This window comes from Bubalus bubalis, chromosome 19 (genome assembly GCF_019923935.1).
Source record: "Bubalus bubalis isolate 160015118507 breed Murrah chromosome 19, NDDB_SH_1, whole genome shotgun sequence".
NCBI lineage: Eukaryota > Metazoa > Chordata > Mammalia > Artiodactyla > Bovidae > Bubalus > Bubalus bubalis.
This window is the reverse complement of record NC_059175.1, coordinates 54,081,648-54,100,632: the sequence shown is the minus strand read 5'-3', so window position 1 is coordinate 54,100,632 and position 18,985 is coordinate 54,081,648.

Sequence of the window (18,985 nt, the reverse complement as noted above, 5' to 3'; positions counted from 1 at the left end):
ATCTAGAGCCAGACATCCTGGAATGTGAAGTCAAGTGGGCCTTAGAAAGCATCACTATGAACAAAGCTAGTGGAGGTGATGGAATTCCAGTTGAGCTATTTCAAATCCTGAAAGATGATGCTGTGAAGGTGCTGCACTCAATATGCCAGCAAATTTGGAAAACTCAGCAGCGGCTACAGGACTGGAAAAGGTCAGTTTTCATTCCAATCCCAAAGAAAGGCAATGCTAAAGAATGCTAAAACTACTGCACAATTGCACTCATCTCACATGCTAGTAAAGTAATGCTCAAAATTCTCCAAGCCAGGCTTCAGCAATATGTGAACCGTGAACTTCCTGATGTTCAAGCTGGTTTTAGAAAAGGCAGAGGAACCAGAGATCAAATTGCCAACATATGCTGGATCATGAAAAAATCAAGAGAGTTCCAGAAAAACATCTATTTCTGCTTTATTGACTATGCCAAAGCCTTTGATTGTGTGGATCACAATAAACTGTGGAAAACTCTGAAAGAGATGGGAATACCAGACCACCTGAGCTGCCTCTTGAGAAATCTGTATGCAGGTCAGGAAGCAACACTTAGAACTGGACATGGAACAGCAGACTGGTTCCAAATAGGAAAAGGAGTACATCAAGGCTGTATATTGTCATCCTGCTTATTTAACTTATATGCAGAGTACATCACGAGAAACACTGGACTGGAAGAAACACAAGCTGGAATCAAGATTGCCGGGAGAAATAACAATAACCTCAGATATGCAGATGACACCACCCTTATGGCAGAAAGCGAAGAGGAACTAAAAAGCCTCTTGATGAAAGTGAAAGTGGAGAGTGAAAAAGTTGGCTTAAAGCTCAACATTTAGAAAATGAAGATCATGGCATCCGGTCCCATCACTTCATGGGAAATAGATGGGGAAACAGGGGAAACAGTGGAAACAGTGTCAGACTTTATTTTTATGGGCTCCAAAATCACAGCAGATGGTGACTGCAGCCATGAAATTAAAAGACGCTTACTTCTTGGAAGGAAAGTTATGACCAACCTAGATAAAATATTCAAAAGTAGAGACATTACTTTGCCAACAAAGGTCCATCTAGTCAAGGCTATGGTTTTTCCAGTGGTCATGTATGGATGTGAGAGTTGGACTGTGAAGAAGGCTGAGCGCTGAAGAATTGATGCTTTTGAACTGTGGTGTTGGAGAAGACTCTTGAGAGTCCCTTGGACTGCAAGGAGATCCAACCAGTCCAGTCTGGAGAGCAGCCTTGGGATTTCTTTGAAAGGAATGATGCTAAAGCTGAAACTCCAGTACTTTGGCCACTCATGGGAAGAGTTGACTCATTGGATAATACTCTGATGCTGGGAGGGATTGGAGGCAGGAGGAGAAGGGGACGACAGAGGTTGAGATGGCTGGATGGCATCACTGACTCGATGGACGTGAGTCTGAGTGAACTCCGGGAGTTGGTGATGGGCAGGGAGGCCTGGCATTCTGCGATTCATGGGGTCGCAAAGAGTCGGACACAACTGAGCCACTGAACTGAACTGAACTGAACTGAATTTCCTTTAGATATACTTATTTGATTGATATAGACTAGAGCATAGCATATATGCATAAATACAGTCAATGCAGCATTTTTACATAGCTAATTTGTGCAAAAAACTAGTGCTATCCACAGGAAGAGTGATTACTTAAATCAATCATATCTATGCAATTGAATGTTAGGCAGGCATTGGAATAAGACAAGGCAGCTTATGTTTATTAGCCTAAAAATTTCTGTGTTAAATCTGGGAGGAGATAAGGCCAAGTGTCAACCCAAAAGAATAATGTGATTAGATTTTAGTAGCAAAATGTGTAAAACTTCTTGTGAAATGTGATTCACATTTTATATAGAATATATTCCTTTGCAAACAAACGTATGTCTTGATAGATACATAAGCACAGGAATGAGTCAGGGAGAGTGGTTATTAACAGTATGTGACCATTTACTCTGCAGAATACATTGGAAATATTGCTACCTTTAACAAAATAAAACTTTAATTTCACTTGGAGTATAGTTTATTAACAATGTAGTGATAGTTTCAAGTGTACAGCAAAGCTGTTCAGTTACACATATACAGAAAACTATTCTTTTTCCAATTCTTTTCCCATTTAGATTGCTATATGATATTGAGCAGAGTTCCCTGTGCTGTAGAATAGGTTGGTTGTCCACTGTAAATACAGCAGTGCACACATGTTCTTTCAGAATTTCTGGTCCATGTTTTCATTAGAAAAACAGGATGTTGAAAAGGTGACTTATCCAGAAGAAGTTTCTCTTTTAAGTCCTTGCTTTTAGTGAAGGGGGATGAGAGTAGACATTGTCCAGAACAAAATATTCATTTAATCATCACGTTTCCAGGGAAAATTAGAAAGAAGAGAATGTCATTTATCCCAATGTCTGGCCCATTGGTTAGGATCTGTAGAATGCAGAGTTCTTCTGGCTCTGTGAACTAAAGCACCTAAGCTTTAAACTTACTACTACAGCAGGACATTCTCCACAAACTCTTTGCTAATTACCCTTTGTGAGAGATGGAGACTAATTTGCATCCTTTTGAGTCTTGGCTGAACTTAGAAACCTGAGTGAATATGGCATGACCCCTATGTAGTGTTGCAAGGAATATTCATTTGCATATTTTCCACAACTAAATAAATGACTGTTAAATTGGAAAATTTTAAAATCTTAAGGCTAACTAACTAGGATTTTATTCTAATTTTCTCTACTTGCCATCTTTTCTAATGATATCATTACTAACTAAATATTCCTAGCTATCTGACCCTTCAAATATTCTCCCATGAGAATTCACTAAATACAGATTTCTTTCCCATCTGTGAAGTTCTAGCACTAAAATGCTCTAATACAATAAAACACTAATTACCTTGTCCCTTGGTGTAATTTCCCTTCAGATTCTGTCAATGATGAACTAATCCTCTTCTTTATTTTCCCACTTTCCCAAATCACAGATTGATTTCTACTAAATAAATTAGGTCTCTATACACTTAGGAATTTGAATACTATAGTAATAATGGTATCACATATACTTAACGGCCAAGAGTTAACAGATTTCATTGCTTTTTAAATCCTGATAATATCTCTCAACATATGTTTAATTGATGAAACTGACATTCTGAAATTATGGTGAGAGTGGAGGAAAAAATGGACAAACACATGATAAAATAAAAGAAAATACAAATAATTCCACTTACTATACCTTTTAATGAGGGTTTGTATGAGATTGTAATGAGTTATATGAGCATAAATGAGATCAGGCTCATGAGTCAGTAGAATCCTCAGCTGATCTTAGCTCCAAGTATATTTAATAGCTGGAAGGAAAAACACATTCTTAATCTGACAGTTAATTCTATTGCTTTTAGTTACTTCTCTTGTTTAATATGGCCAAACACCACAAATGAATAGCTACGTTTCTCAAGCATACACACACGCACACACATACACACATACATTACATACTATTTGAATACTACAGAAAACCTGGATGGATCAGATTTTCTGAATTATTTTAATCTAGTGTGCTCATGAAGAAGGCAATGGCACCCCACTCCAGTACTCTTGCCTGGAAAATCCCATGGATGGAGGAATCTGATAGGCTGCAGTCCATGGGGTCGCTAAAAGTTGGACATGACTGAGCGACTTCACTTTCACTTTTCACTTTCATGCATTGGAGAAGGAAATGGCAACCCACTCCAGTGTTCTTGCCTGGAGAATCCCAGGGACGGGGGAACCTGGTGGGCTGCCGTCTATGGGGTTGCACAGAGTTGGACACGACTGAAGCGACTTAGCAGCAGCAGCAGCAGTGTGTTCGTATTCAAGAATAGTTTCTATTATAGGTGATTTTCACTTCAAGAGTTGAATTCTGAAATAAAAGCTTGTGTAAGATGTATTGGGCCTGGTGAGCTGAGACAAGTGCACATAAGCCCTGCAACACAGAGGACAAGCTCAGGGGGCTGAGAGAAGCCCACACACGTATCCGTGAACAGAGGACACAGTCAGGGAGTCGAGAAAATATCCACACAAGCCCCTACCTAGCAAGATTTGGCCTGCAGTGAAGGGTGGGACTAGGGAACAGAAGCACCGGCAAGGATTCCAGGGACAAGTTTTGGGCTGGCAGCAGTGAAAATATCCTGAGAGGGCCACTTTGAAATAGCTGTGGAAATAGACACATCTAGCACTGCCAAAGCCAAAAGGACTGCCCAAAGACACACTTAACCCATAGACACCCCAAAACCTACTACTGGACACTGCCCTGCCCTCCATAGAGACGAGATCCAGCTCCATCAACCAGAACACAGGCATAAGCTGCTGAACCAGGAAAACATCACAGGACACCAAAAACATCACATAATCCAGTCTCATCCATGGGGGCAGACTCCACAAGCAAGAAGAACTATGACCTTTAAAGGTTTTTTGTTTTTTTTTTTTAATAAATCAGTGTGTTTTCCTTCTTTATATTTCTATCTTCATGGGAGCCTTTTGCAGTGCTGTGGAGTTTTCCATTTTGTTTTTGTCAATTTTTTTCTCTTTTTTTCTTTTTCACCATTTTGTGTGTGTGTGATTTTTTTCTGATTTTGTTTTTGATGTATTTTACTGCTTTTCTTATAGCTGTTTGTTGGCTATTCCTGAATATATTTAAATCTTTTTCATATATGTCTATTTATCTTTGTTTTGTTATTTTTTATTTTCTCTCTCTCTCTTTTACCCTCTTTTCCACCCCTTTCTTCTCTCTTTTATCTCCCTTCTATTCTTTTTTCCTCTTTTTTCTTCTCCCATTTTTTCCTTCTTTCTTTTTTCACCAGGTAAGTTAAATTGTTGAACTCTCTTTGCTATATTCCCCAGCTGGCGCACTGCACAGGCTGCTTTCCAGATTGAACATTAGCTAGCTCTGCTTTTTATTGGTTAATATCACTTTGGGTTTCCCTGTTCACCAAGTCAATTACCTGCACTCTTTTCTTGAGAATATTTTGGTTACAACTGTGTGTAGAAGTGTGTGTATGTGTCTCATTATTTCTGTAATTACCTGCTTGATCTCCTCCCACTAGAAACACAGGCACAAGTCACCCCCAACAAGAAGTAAAGACAAACTGTTCAACCAACCTTTCCCGCCAAGGACAAAAACCAAAAAGAAGAAGGAATATAACCCTAAAGCCTGGGAAAAGGAGACCTCCAGAGGAGCAAGTTAGAAAAAAAAAAAAAAAAAAAAGAAAGAAAGACAGAGAAATACAGCACAAATGAAAGAACAAGGCAGAAACTAACAAGACCAAATAAACAAAGACGAAATACGCAATCTACCTGAAAGAGAATTCAGAATACTGATAGTAAAGATGCTCCAAATACTTGGAAATTGAATGAAGAAAATGCACAAAACTATTAACACAGTTAATGCAATCACTGAGGACATAGAAGAAATAATAATCAAACATAGTTTAATAACACGATTACTGAAATTAAAAATACTCTAGAAGGAACTGACTGCAGAAAAACTGAGGCAGAGGAACAGAAAGCCAAGCACTGAAGAATTGATGCTTTTGAACTGTGGTGTTGGAGAAGACTCATGAGAGTCCCTTGGATGGCAAGGAGATCCAACCAGTCCATCCTAAAGGAAATCAGTCCTGAATATTCATTGGAAGGACTGATGCTGAACTTGAAACTCCAATATTTTGGCCACCTGACCCAAAGAACTGACTCAGTGGAAAAGACCCTGAATGATGGGAAAGATCAAAGGCAGGAGGAGAAAGGGACAACAGAGGATGAGATGGTTGGATGGCATCACCGACTTGATGGACATGAGATTGAGTAAGCTCTGGGAGTTGGTGATGGACAGGGAAGCCTGGTGTGCTGCAGTCCATGGGGTCACAAAGTGTCAGACATGACTGAGCGACTGAACTGAACTGAACTGAACTACATTTTATTTAACTCAGAGTAGCTTTTACTTTGAGTTAAATACGTTGTCAGAGCTGGGTTGTTGAATAGAGGAGTGACATCGTAGGACTTAGGATCCTAAATCATCGTTTTTGTCTGGGAACAAGGATAAAAGCTGGAAAATCAGTTAGTAGTCATTGTAATTGTCTAGGTGAGGATTGATGATATCTTACATTGGGATGATTTTATAGCTAATGAGAAAAAGTCAGTATTTCATAACAAGAATAATTTCCATGTACAGAAGAACTTGTCTAGGAGATAAGACTACTTGAATTGTGTTCTAAACTGCCCAAGCTGTTGAACAGGGATGAATTCTTGGTAAACTTTCAGGTAAGGCTGAGTCATGACTAGGCACTTTTAGTAAGCTCATGTATCAGATCATCAATGAACCTTAAGGAATAATTTCTCTGGCCAATGAATAATGGGACTTGATTGAACTAAGCATGTAAAGACTATGGTACATTTTCAACCCCATCTAAACCGCAAACTTTTCAACTCTGATTAACAGAAATTTCATCTTCCTGTTTATAAAATTTTGGGCATTTCTCCCTTAGTGATACACTCAGTGAATCTCTTTATTGTTTCCTTGCCTGGTAATTGAGCAAAGTCAGATTTAACTTTTAATTTTTCCATAAATTTATATGATACTTTATTCATATTTAGCTTTATAGTTATTTATTTACAACTATAGGAACATATTTTAAAAGTAGTGCTAAGAGGATTTCTTGATGAAATTGGATATGGTGTGAGGAAGATAGAGGAAATAAGATTTATGAGTTAGTTTTATTTTGTTTCAACATGCTTGCAACAAAAGCATAGTATAAAATAATTTAAAATATTTATATTTCAAGAAGGAAGCTTATGCATAAGGTTGTAGGAATACATATTAATCAAAATCAGATATAACTCTAACAAAGCAAGGTGAGTTCAGACAAGTGAATATAAATATTTATTAAACAGGTTCGCTAATATTAATGAAAACAGCATTGTGCTCCTCATTTATGAATTCATCACTTCCTATCCATCTATCAAAAGTTTCTCCGTATGGTGTATTTTAGAGACTGAAATCATGGGCTCAGGAACAGCCTTATGGCTATGACAGAGTGGATGTGTTGAAGCTGAGAATTCAGAAGAATGTAAATACAACTCAGATTTCTTAACGATAGAAAGGTCATAATATTATGTATTGGTGGTTTGATGGTTTAGTCACTAAGTCGTGTCCAACTCTTGGCACCCCATGGACTGTAGCCTGCCAGGCTCCTCTGTCCATGGGATTTCCCAAGGCAAGAATACTGGAGTGGGTTGCAAATTTCTTCTCCAGAGGATCTTCCCAAACCAGAGAGCAAACCCAGGTCTCCTGCATTGACAGGTGGATTCTTTAGAGGTTGAGCCACCTATGCTCTGCTGGGCTGTGCTTAGGCTCTCAATCATGTCCCATTCTTTGTGACCCCATGGACTGTAGCTTGCCAGTCAACTCTGTCCTTGGGGATTCTCCAGGCTCTTGCTGGAGTGGGTTGTTATGCTCTCCTCCAGGAGATCTTCCCAACCCAGGGATCAAACCCAGGTCTTCCACATTGCAGGTAGATTCTTTACCAGCTGCACTACCAGGGAAACCAAGCCACCTATTACATAGGTCTTATTTAAGTTATAATTTAAGAAATACACACACACACACACACACACAACCTCTTAGACGGCTCTTAGCCAGCTTAATCCTTGTCATTGTCAAGAAACAACTAACTCATTTGATATTTATGATATTAAAAACTAATCAAACATCAGAAGTAACACATTACTATTTAGAAATTTTATTTGAACTCATTTATGCCTTCACTTGCAAACCACCCCTACTATCCAAGGCTCTAGAATGTGCCCAACGTGCCATAATACAGTTATTCTGAATAGTGTCCCCAGAGACTTCTTCATTGTACACGTTTTAGCAATCTTGTTTCATGCCTTTGGGTATTTCCTGACCATTATGATGGCTATAAGTTGCTCAAGAATTTTTAGTGAAAAAAACTGCCCTCCTCCATATCATAAGCCTTCAGAGTGACTCACAGACTATTCTCCTGCAACAGAATTTCCCAGGCCTTGAGACACTGAAGCTCCATATTAAACTTCTTTTATTTCACTTTGGGACATGAAATCAGTAGTATGTAAGCATCCAGTACCATCATTTCATGGCAAATAGAAGGGGGGGGAGTGGAAACAGTGACAGACTTTAATTTCTTGGGCTCCAAAATCACTGTGGACAGTGACTGCAGCCTCAAAATTGAGACACTTGCTTCTTGGAAGGAAAGCTATGACAAACCCAGACAGTGTATTGAAAAGCAGAAACATCACTTTGACAACAAAGGTCTGTATAGTCAAGGCCATGGTTTTTCCAGTAGTCATGTAGATATGTGAGATTTGGTCCAAAAAGAAGGTTGACTGCCAAAGAATTGGTGCTTTAGAACTGTTGTGTTGGAGAAGACTCTGCAAGGAGATCAAACCAGTCCATCCTAAAGGACATCAATCCTGAATATTCATTGGAGGGACTGATGCTGAAGCTGAGGCTCCAATAACTTGACTACCTGATAAGAGTGAATTCATTGGAAAAGACTCTGATGCTGGGAAAGATTGAAGGGAAAAAGGAGAAGGGGGCAGTAGTGGATGAGCTGTTTAGATAGTATCACAGACTCAGTGGACATGAGTTTGAGCAAACTCCAGAAGGTAGTGCTAGTGGTAAAGAATAGCCTGCCAAAGCAGGAGACCTAAGAGAGGCAGGCTTGATCCCTGGGTAGGGAAAATCCCTTCCCCCTGGAGAAGGAAATGTAACCCACTCCAGCATTCTTGCCTGGAAAAATCCTATGGACAGAGGAGCCTGGCAGGCTACAGTCCATGGGTTTGCAGAGTTGGACATGACTAAAGCGACTTAGCATAAATGCACCAGAAGATGGTGAAGGACAGGGAGCCTGGCATGCTGCAAGTCATGGGGTCCCAAAGAGTCAGACACAACTTAGCAACTGAACAGCAACAAAGATGACACAACCATCAGGTGTTTCTTGCTAAAATGTAAATTGTAATTACAAAAAATAGAGCCAAATCTGGCCCTTTTGCAGATCCCACCTCCAGGAGGACATGATATCTCTTACCTTCCATTCTTTATGAGATGCCTTAGTGCTGCTGGTTGAAAGTCCTCACCCAGACCTCTTGCTAGTCCTTTGGGATCAACTCACAAGGAGTCAGACATGACTGTGACTTAACAACAACAAAAAAAGTGAACCGCAGTAGAAATGTGTATAATTAATGGACAACAGTGCCATAATCATATGTGATAGACCCTGTTGAAGAACTAAGTTTCATTTCTTAACTGGATGAGATTCCCCTGATAAATTGGCAGTCAGCAAAATTTCCCAGACTTCAGACACTCATCTTAGCACTGGATGCCCTGGCAAAGAAACCAGCTTTGCCTGCAAATTTTTATAGATTTAAACCATTGCTGATGGTCTGGCTGTGTTAGTCTGTCTGGTCAGCTATATTAATTTCTTATCTAAGTTTGCAACCTGTGGGGTAGAGAATTCTGGAAATCTCTTGCCTTACAGATACACAATATCTAAATCTAGGTCACACAACTCTATACATTCTAACACAGCTATATAAGTCCTTATCAAGATGTCATTTATCCCCCTTGGAGTTCTAGGCATTTTTGATAGTCACTGAGCCTCTCATTCAACTTTCCAAAATATACCATGGTGAGCTCTCAAATAAGGTAGTCAATATGACTTTCACCTCCTGTACTCATCTCAGGATCCCAGCCTCATAGAGTATCATAAGGGCTTAAATAAATGAGTTCAAACTCAATTAAATGAAACATGGCATCTTTCAACCTTTCATCAAACAATATGGGTTAATGCTAATCAATTGTCTAGTTCTACTATTAATGTTGGACTATTTACAGTTTCCAAGCCCCATCACTCCTCTTCCCCTTTTCTCCCACACATTTTGACAAGCTGATAAGAAAGTCTGGTGGGATTATTATTATTATTATTTTTTTTTTTTTTTTGGTGCTGGTGGGAATTTCACACCACAGAAGCCAAGATCCACGTAAAGGGAAACTTACTCTAATCTTATTCTAGTCTCACCACCCTAGAAACATAAAACCATAAGCTATCACCCCTTCCTGTTCTCTCAAGCTGTTTTTAGACAGGTTGGGGGCCTAGCCTGCTCTCCCCAGAAAGCCTTGCTATGTGGTTAATTTTAGGGCTTATTCTTCGTATTCATTGCTGCCTAGGTCATCATGATGAGAATATTTCTTAATGATGATGATTATCTCAATGTGTACACTGTTCATTACAAACCATCCTTCTTACGTTACCAGTTCAGAATTGAACCAGCATCATCTGGGGATAAAATGTTAACAATATCAAACAAAAATGAGGAGCAATTTTGGACTATGCTTATATATATATATATATGAAATTATTTGATTAAGTATAATAAATAATAGGAATTAACAGAGTTTTTATAGAAAAATTAAAAGTAAATATTAAATAGCCATAGGGCTTCCCTTGTAGCTCAGTAGGTAAAGAAGCCACCTGCAATGCAGGAATCTGCCTGCGATGCAGGCGACCTGGGTTTGATTCCTGGGTCTGGAAGATCCCCTGAAGAAGGATGGAAACCCACTCCAGTATTCTTGCCTGGAAAATCCCATGGATACAGGAGCCTGGCAGGCTACAGTCCATAAGGTCCCAAGAGTTGGACATGACTTAGCGACTACACCACCACAAGTAGCCATAACATTTTTATATATTATTGTTTATCCTAATGATTATATATAAATATGTAACATTTTCAAGATATTCTTTTATTGGGAAGAGGATAGAGTCACTGAACATTTTGGTTTTAGTGTTAACTCTATTAACTAGCTCAGTTTTAAAGAACATTAGTTGAAAAACTACCCAAATAACTTTTTGGGACATCATGAGAACATATAAGAAAAATAAATGTCTCTTTCATAAGTTTTATTTCACAAACAAGGTAGTGACTTCTGAGAGCATAAGTGGCATAGTTTATGTAGTTTATAACATATATTATAAATTTATATTTATTACATGTTTATTGTCAATAAAAAATTGCATTTAAAATGGCTTGCTCTTCTCATGATAAATTTTGTATTTAATCATTGTCAAAGTCAAGAATATGTTTTTAATCATTCATTATGCTTTGCACTCAGTCATGTCTCAGTCTTTTTGACCCTTTTGACTGTAGTCTGCCAGGCTCCTTTGTCCATGGGATTTCCCAGGCAAGAATACTGGAGTGGGTTGCCATCCTTCTTCAGGGGATCTTCCAGACCCAGGAATCAACCCAGGTCACCTGCATCGCAGGCGGATTGGGCTGCCACTTCCTCCTCTAGGGTATTTTCCTAACCCAATTATCATTACTTATACATATACTAAACTAATAATTAATGTTAACCACAGCCTAGTGTATATTTTCAAATTGGTCATTAGATAAAGATTACAATATTTGAAATAAAACTCAAGACAAAATAATGCTAAAAATAGAATCCCGGAAATTAGGATGAAATGCTAATTCTGAGAATCTGTGTAAAATTATAACAATCCTTCAGCCTCCTCCATAACACCACAGTGCCCTGAAAATCATAAAGCACAAATCCAACAGAAGAGTGAAATTAAACCAATTTCAAAAATACTTTAGAATGCACAGGAATAACTTTGCTTCTATGGGTAATAAGAATTAATTCTATGATTGAAATGAAGAAGAACATTCATGGGCTTTGCTAGCAGTAGTGAAGTTTTCCACTGTAGAAGTTGAAAAATATAACACGTTGATCAAAATCATGCATTCATTCATTTATTTGTTCATTCTTGCATCTATTGTTTTAATAAATACTGAATGAGAATTTCTTAAATACAAAACACTAGGCGAATGGCATCACCGACTGGATGGACATGAGTTTGGCTAAACTCCAGGAGTTGGTGATGGACAGGGAGGCCTGGCGTGCTGCGATTCATGGGGTCTCAAAGAGTTGGACACGACTGAGCGACTAAACTGAACTGAAATGAAGTGAGGAAAGTTTAAAAGGTGGAGGGGTTATAGATCTTTATCTCTAAGAAAAAACAAGCAAGTAAAAAAATATTTTACCATCGAATTGTTTTACAATCTACACATTCTTTTACAAAAATATTCCAGCTGTTGTAAGGGTTCTATCAATGCAGGGCTTCCCTTGTGGAGCGGCTGGTTAAGAATCCGCCTGCAATGCAGGAGACCTGAGTTCCATCCCTGGGCTGGGAAGATCCCCTGGAGAAGGGAAAGGCTACCAATTCCAGTATTCTGGCTTGGAAAATTCCATGGATTCTATAGTCCACGGGTCGCGAAGTGTCCGACAGGACTGAGCGACTTTCACTTTCACTTTAATCAATGTAGGGTAGTTATTATTCTTCCCATTCTATATAAAATGAAACTGCGGCTCTTGCAAAAAGGGTCCCATGTATAAGTACACAGATAGTAGCAGCACTGAGAACCCCAAAACAATTTTTAACACCATGATATCATACCACGGAGTCTCACTTAAAACATTGCTTACATCAGGATCCCAGATATTTGCAAAGAGATAAATTATGCCTCTCGATAATTAAGGTGTATGCTTTGGCAGCCTCTCAATAGTCAAACAAGGCAGACTTTGTAGAGAAGAAATAGTCCATAATGCCTTTGCACCACAGGATCTTGTTTACAATTTCATATCCAATATATTAATTACTTACTTCATTTTATTGCAATCTGTAAATAAGGCCTTAAATATTAAAGTGCAACAATAGCTAGAAGTGTAGTTAATATTCGCCATATGGATGCCAGCTCATTCTTCTTCTTGTCAGCATTGAATTAAACACCAAAGTAATGTATTATTTATAACCTAAGGGAAAATCTCATACTGCTATACTTTTAGCAGTGTTTCCATTAACCAGCTAGGTGCTCTGTGGGATGATCTTGTGTGCAAACTCAACACCATCACACTTCCCTTGACACATTTTTTAAAAATTATTATTATTAATAATGAGACCCTATGAAAGAAAAAGCAAATATGTCCTGGAAGGAACTCACTGATTTTTTTCAAGAGCATAGTGATTGATTTCTTAAATTGTTTCTAGCATTAATCCAGAGACCATTCAGTGAAAAGCATTTTGTTTCAAGAAATTTTCCTTTTCATGGAGTTAATTTGCAATAAAATTCTTTTAACTTATTATCACTAAGACTAATAAATATAAAACACATTTTGTTTATATTAACATTCCCAACTAATATAAAAACTATGATATGATTTGAGGATAAGTAAACTCATCCCCACTAGTAATTCAATGGCTTTATGTTCTTCCTGAAAGAATTAAAATATAGTAACAAAATAGTGTCTTATAATTTCTGAAGACCTACTCCACCAATGATCACATGGAGCATCCAGACCATCTTGTGAAAGATGAAGTAGTCACATAACTATGCTCAAAGATTTTCTGAATAGCATAATAAATAGCTGTCAGAAATATTCCTCAAGATTGGTAACAATTGAAGAGTTCTTTCTAGTTACTTTTTCTTCTACTTTTTTGTCCCTTGCTCTCTATGACCTGAGCCTCCTTTGTTGCAACCAACTTTTTAGGGGGATATTTTTTAAATTCAAGTAGAGTTGATTCACAATATTTCAGATGTATAGCAAAATGATTGCTATGCATACATATGTATGTATATATATGCTACTGCTGCTGCTGCTGCTAAGTCGCTTCACTTGTGTCCGACTCTGTGGGACCCCAGAGACAGCAGCCCACCAGGCTCCCCCATCCCTGGGATTCTCCAGGCAAAAACACTGGAGTGGGTTGCCATTTCCTTCTCCAATGCATGAAAGTGAAAAGTGAAAGTGACGTCATACAGTCGTGTCCAACTCCTAGTGACCCCATGGACCTCAGCCTACCAGGCTCCTCCATCCATAGGATTTTCCAGGCAGGAGTACTGGAGTGGGGTGCCATTGCCTTCTCCAGTATATATATGCATTCTTTTTCAAATTCTTTTCCATTATAAGTTATTACAAGATATTGAATATAGTTCTTTGTGCTATTCAGTAGGTTCTTATATATCTTATAGATAGTAGTATGTATCTGTTAATCACAAATTCTTAATTTATCCCTTCTCTCTTTTTCTCCTTTGGTAACCATAAGTTTGTCTTTATGTCTGTGAGTCTATTTCTGTGTTGTAAATAAGTTCATTTAAATCATTTTGTTTATATCCCACATATGATATTTTCCTTTCTCTTTCTTTTTTTTTTTTACTTTAGTATGGTAATCTCTATAGTTCTATCCATGTTATTACAAATGACATTATTTCATTTTTTATGACTGAGTGATATTCTATTGTTTGTATATATATACACATATACACACATATATACATACCACATCTTCTTTATCTTCTCATCTGTTGATTGACACTGAGGTTGCTTCCATGTCTTGGCTATTGTAAATAGTGCTACAATGAATGTTGGGATGTATGTATCTTTTTGGATTAGAGTTTTCATCTCTTTTGGATATATGCCTAGTAGTGGTCGCACCAATTTACATTCCACCAACAATGTAGGAGGGCTCTCTTTTCTCCACACCCTCTGTAGCATTTATTATTTGTAGACATTTTAATGATAGCCATTCTGACTGGTGTGAGGTGATACCTCATTGTAATTTTTATTTGCATTTCTCTAATAATTAATGATACCGAGCATCTTTTCATGTACTTTTTGGTCATTTATCTGTCTTCATTGGAGAAATATCTATTTAGGTGTTCTTCCCATTTCCTTGATTTTTTTGTTTTTTATATTGAGCTATAAAAGTTGTTGTATATTTTGGAAATTAATCCCCTTAAGCTTCTCCTTTTCTCATCTTTAGTTTTTTTCCCTGAAAGCTATTCTGTATGAACTGAAAATTTCAAACTACTACCACCTCAAATTTATTTCTATTCATACAATGCCTCTTTTTATAAAAATGCATTTCTACAAATTCACATGTCCTGTTAATATTGTAACTGTACAAAGCTGTATTGGATATTTATTCCCAGGTGTTAAATATTCTTCTTGAAACCAAGTAAAAACAAAGAAAAAGAACTGACAAATCACATAGTCTAGGGGCTAAGAAATATTATTAAATAAATTATTGAACAAATGTTCCTTTTTATTTAATATTTTGTTATGTTTATAATGGGGAAATCATGGTCTTATAAACATACATGACTTAGGTTATATGATTAATTTATTATCCCAAACCAGATTTTGTTAAAATCTTTGTTTGGTGGAGTAGGCAACATCACTTTCTTTCTTTTAGCCAGTGTCTTTAATATCCAACAATTCTTATTCACTTATCTATCAGGTTGACCATGGGTCAGACACTGAAGTCCTTGGTTACCAACTGTTACTAGAGAATAAACTGATTTCTAGTATAAAATAAAAATGTAAATAATGTGAGTATATTTTTGTTATTTTGTATATCATGTTATTTTGAAAAGATATTCATCCAAAGAGATGAACTCTATATATATGTATTTTGGTATAGAATGCCCCACATCTTTGTTTTTTCTTTTTTTTCCCCCTCCACTACAACTATCCAACACATCCTGACAGAAATGTTAAAAAACATATTTATTTATGAGACAAATTTTTAAATGCTAATATAGTGATTAATATTAAGCAAATACATTAAATATCTTCTCCATTGTCACTTAAGTATAACTTACAATTGTTTTCTAGTCAATATCAGACGATGACATTGAGTGAAATTTCCCTCATCTTGTTCCCTTTATCACATACTATTTTTCATTTGCTTTGGAGTTCACTCTAGGTGAACTCTTTTCCTATGAAACCATGACCATAATAGTAATTGAAAGTGTAATGAAACCAGGTACACTAATATAAATATTACAATAAGATGCAAAAATGTGAATTTGAAATATGAAGTTGCAAAAGTGTCCTTGCTTTCATGATCTTTTTCCGTTTTATGATAATTGCATGTTCTATAGACACCTTTGAATACATAGCATTTTCTTGTGGAGGATGAAATAAAGCTATTTGTTTTTCAAGAGTCTTCCAGTTAATCCTCAAGTAAATATACAATCCAATAAAGTCATTCCTACAATGAATATTTATTTGACAACTGAGAAAAACTATTCCAGGTGTAGAGGAATAAATACATGAATGAAACAGAAAAAAAAAAAAAAAAAAAACCTTACCTGAACTATTTCTTTGTAGGATGGAAGAATTATATAAAATATTTAATTTAAATATTATATATTATTTTATTCAGTGGTAGTTGCTATGGGAACAAAATATAAGAAAAGGAGATGGAGACTGGGAGATCTGTAACTTTAAAATTTTCAGGGTAAGTATCATTAGCAAAGAAGTAAGGGGTGAGGGAGCCAACCAGTGGCTATGGGATGAGATTATTCTGCAATGAGGGGCCAGAGACCAACAAGTGCAAAGGCATCAGAAAGAGATCATGTTTTTATGCCCAAGGCACAGCTTGAAGATCAGCCTGGCTGGTTGGGAGCAAGCCAATAGAAAAGTAATAGATGAGTTTAGAGAGGTAATCTAGGGGACACATCTTTAAGCATTTTGAAGGCATTGGTTTTTATTCTGAGTGATATAGCATACTACTAGAAAGTTGAAGTAGAGGAATGGCATTATAGGTCTTAGTTTTTAATCAGAACCATGCTGGATGTGCAGAGGGAGCTATGGGAGAACGAGACAGGCAAGCTAAAAGCTTGTTGCCACATTCCAGCTCTGAGAGAGTGGTCACCAAGGAAAGGGTGAGCACTGAGTTCAATTCATTTCAGTTGCTCAGTCGTGTCTGACTCTTTGTGACCCCATGAATTTCAGCATGCCAGGCCTCCCTGCCCATCACCAACTCCCAGAGTTCACTCAAACTCATGTCCATCGAGTCGGTGATGCCATCCAGCCATCTCATCCTCTGCCGTCTCCTTCTCCTCCTGCCCCTAATCCCTCCCAGCATCAGAGTTTTTTCCAATGAGTCAACTCCGCATGAGGTGGCCAAAGTATTGGAGCACTGAGTAAAGATGTGTATACACAGAAAAGGCTCCACACTATGGTGACAGATTTTATGGGAGGGGAGAATGAGAGAATAGGAAGACTCAAAACATCTCCAATCTTGTTGGCCTAAGTAAATACAATGTTGGAATGCCCATTTTATGAAATGGGGAAATTGCAGGAGAAATAAATGTGGGACGTACATTTTAATGAGCATAGTGTTTGTGATGCCTTAGTGGTGATGTCAAGAGGGGATACAGAATATGGGCCAAGAGTTCAGAGGCGGTAACTAGATTGGTGAAAATATTGAGAGAGTAGTAAATGCTACTGATGCCTCAGATATTTGCCTTACATTTACAATATGCAAGCAAATTCACCTAATTTCAGACTGTAGGCAGCCATGATTTTCTGCCTTCAGTTCTTTGGTGGCTGGAAGGAGAAGATCTGACTGGTCAAAATTGCTGGGAAAAGAATATCCTCTTGGAGGAGCCCTCCACTAAAGATTGACAGTTCAAGGTGGATACATATTCTTGTGTCTCACCCATTTGGTGGGACAACCCAGACATACATTCTTCCCTGATTTTTATGGTCCTTCAGTGTGATTTTAAGCTCTTATTTCTACTGTAAACTTGTTTAATAACATTTATTTACCTCCATTAGTTTCCTGACTGAACTTCTCTGGTGGCTCAGATAGTAAAGAATCTGCTTGCAATGCAGGAGATCTGGGTTTCATCTCTGGGTCGGGAAGATCCCCTGGAGGAAAGCATGGCAACCCACTCCAGTATTCTTGCCTGGAGAATCCCCATGGACAGATGAGCCTGGTGGGTTACAGTCCATGGGATCACAAAGTGAGACACAACTGAGCAACTAAGCACACACAATTTCCTGACTAACTTCCCTATTTGCCTAATAGTGTCATGTAAGATTTTTTTCCCCAGATATACTACTTGCATGCATGCATGCATGAATCACTTCAGTCATGTTTGACTCTTTGCAACCCTATGGACAGAGAAGACTCCACTGTCCGTGGGATTCTCCAGACAAGAATAATGAAGTGGATTGCCATGGTCTCTTCCAGGGAATCTTCCTGACTCAGAGATTGAACCCAGATCTCCTTCACTGCAGGCAGATTCTTTACCACTAGTGCTACCAGGGAAGTTCCAAACTACTTGCTCTTGAATCCTAACATCAGGTTCTCTTTCTTAGGGAACCAGTGCTAAGTATGCTATGTCCCTGAAGTTGTGTCCGACTCTTTGAGACCCTATGGACTGTAGCTCACCAGGCTTCTCTGTCCATGCAGTCTCCAGGCAAGAATAGTGGAGTGGGCTGCCATTTCCTCCTCCAGGCGATCTTCCCGACCCAAGGATCAAATCTGCTTCTCTTTCCTCTCCTGTATTGGCAGGCGGGTTCTTTACCACTAATACCACCTGGGAAGCCATAAAGACACTGTCTACTGTAAAGATAGCATTAATACTAGGAGACTAAAGTAAAAAACATTAAGTAATAAATGTAGACAGGAAAAAATATCAGTGTCTGAAATGTGAGGACTATAGAATTAATTAACTGAAAAAGTAAGGGCGAATCAGCAAAGGAGAGAGACTATTAGCCAGAAACAACATCAGGAGTCTGTAATATCCAAGAAGCCAAATAAGAAAATTCTTCAAGATCAATGGAATTAGTTTTGAGACATGCATCTGGCTAGTCAAATAAGCTGATGCCTGTTAGTTGCTGAATTTTACGGTTTGAGGATTGAGGATCATTAGATTTGTTAGCATGTTAGAGACAAAAGACAGTAACTAGGAGAATTCTAATCACTCAGTCATGTCCAGCTCTTTGTGACCCTATGGACTGTAGCTTGCCAGGCTCCTCTGTCCATGGAATTCTACAGGCAAGAATACTGGAGATCCCCTTCTCCAGGGGATCTTCCCAACCTAGGTATGAAACTCAAATCTCCCA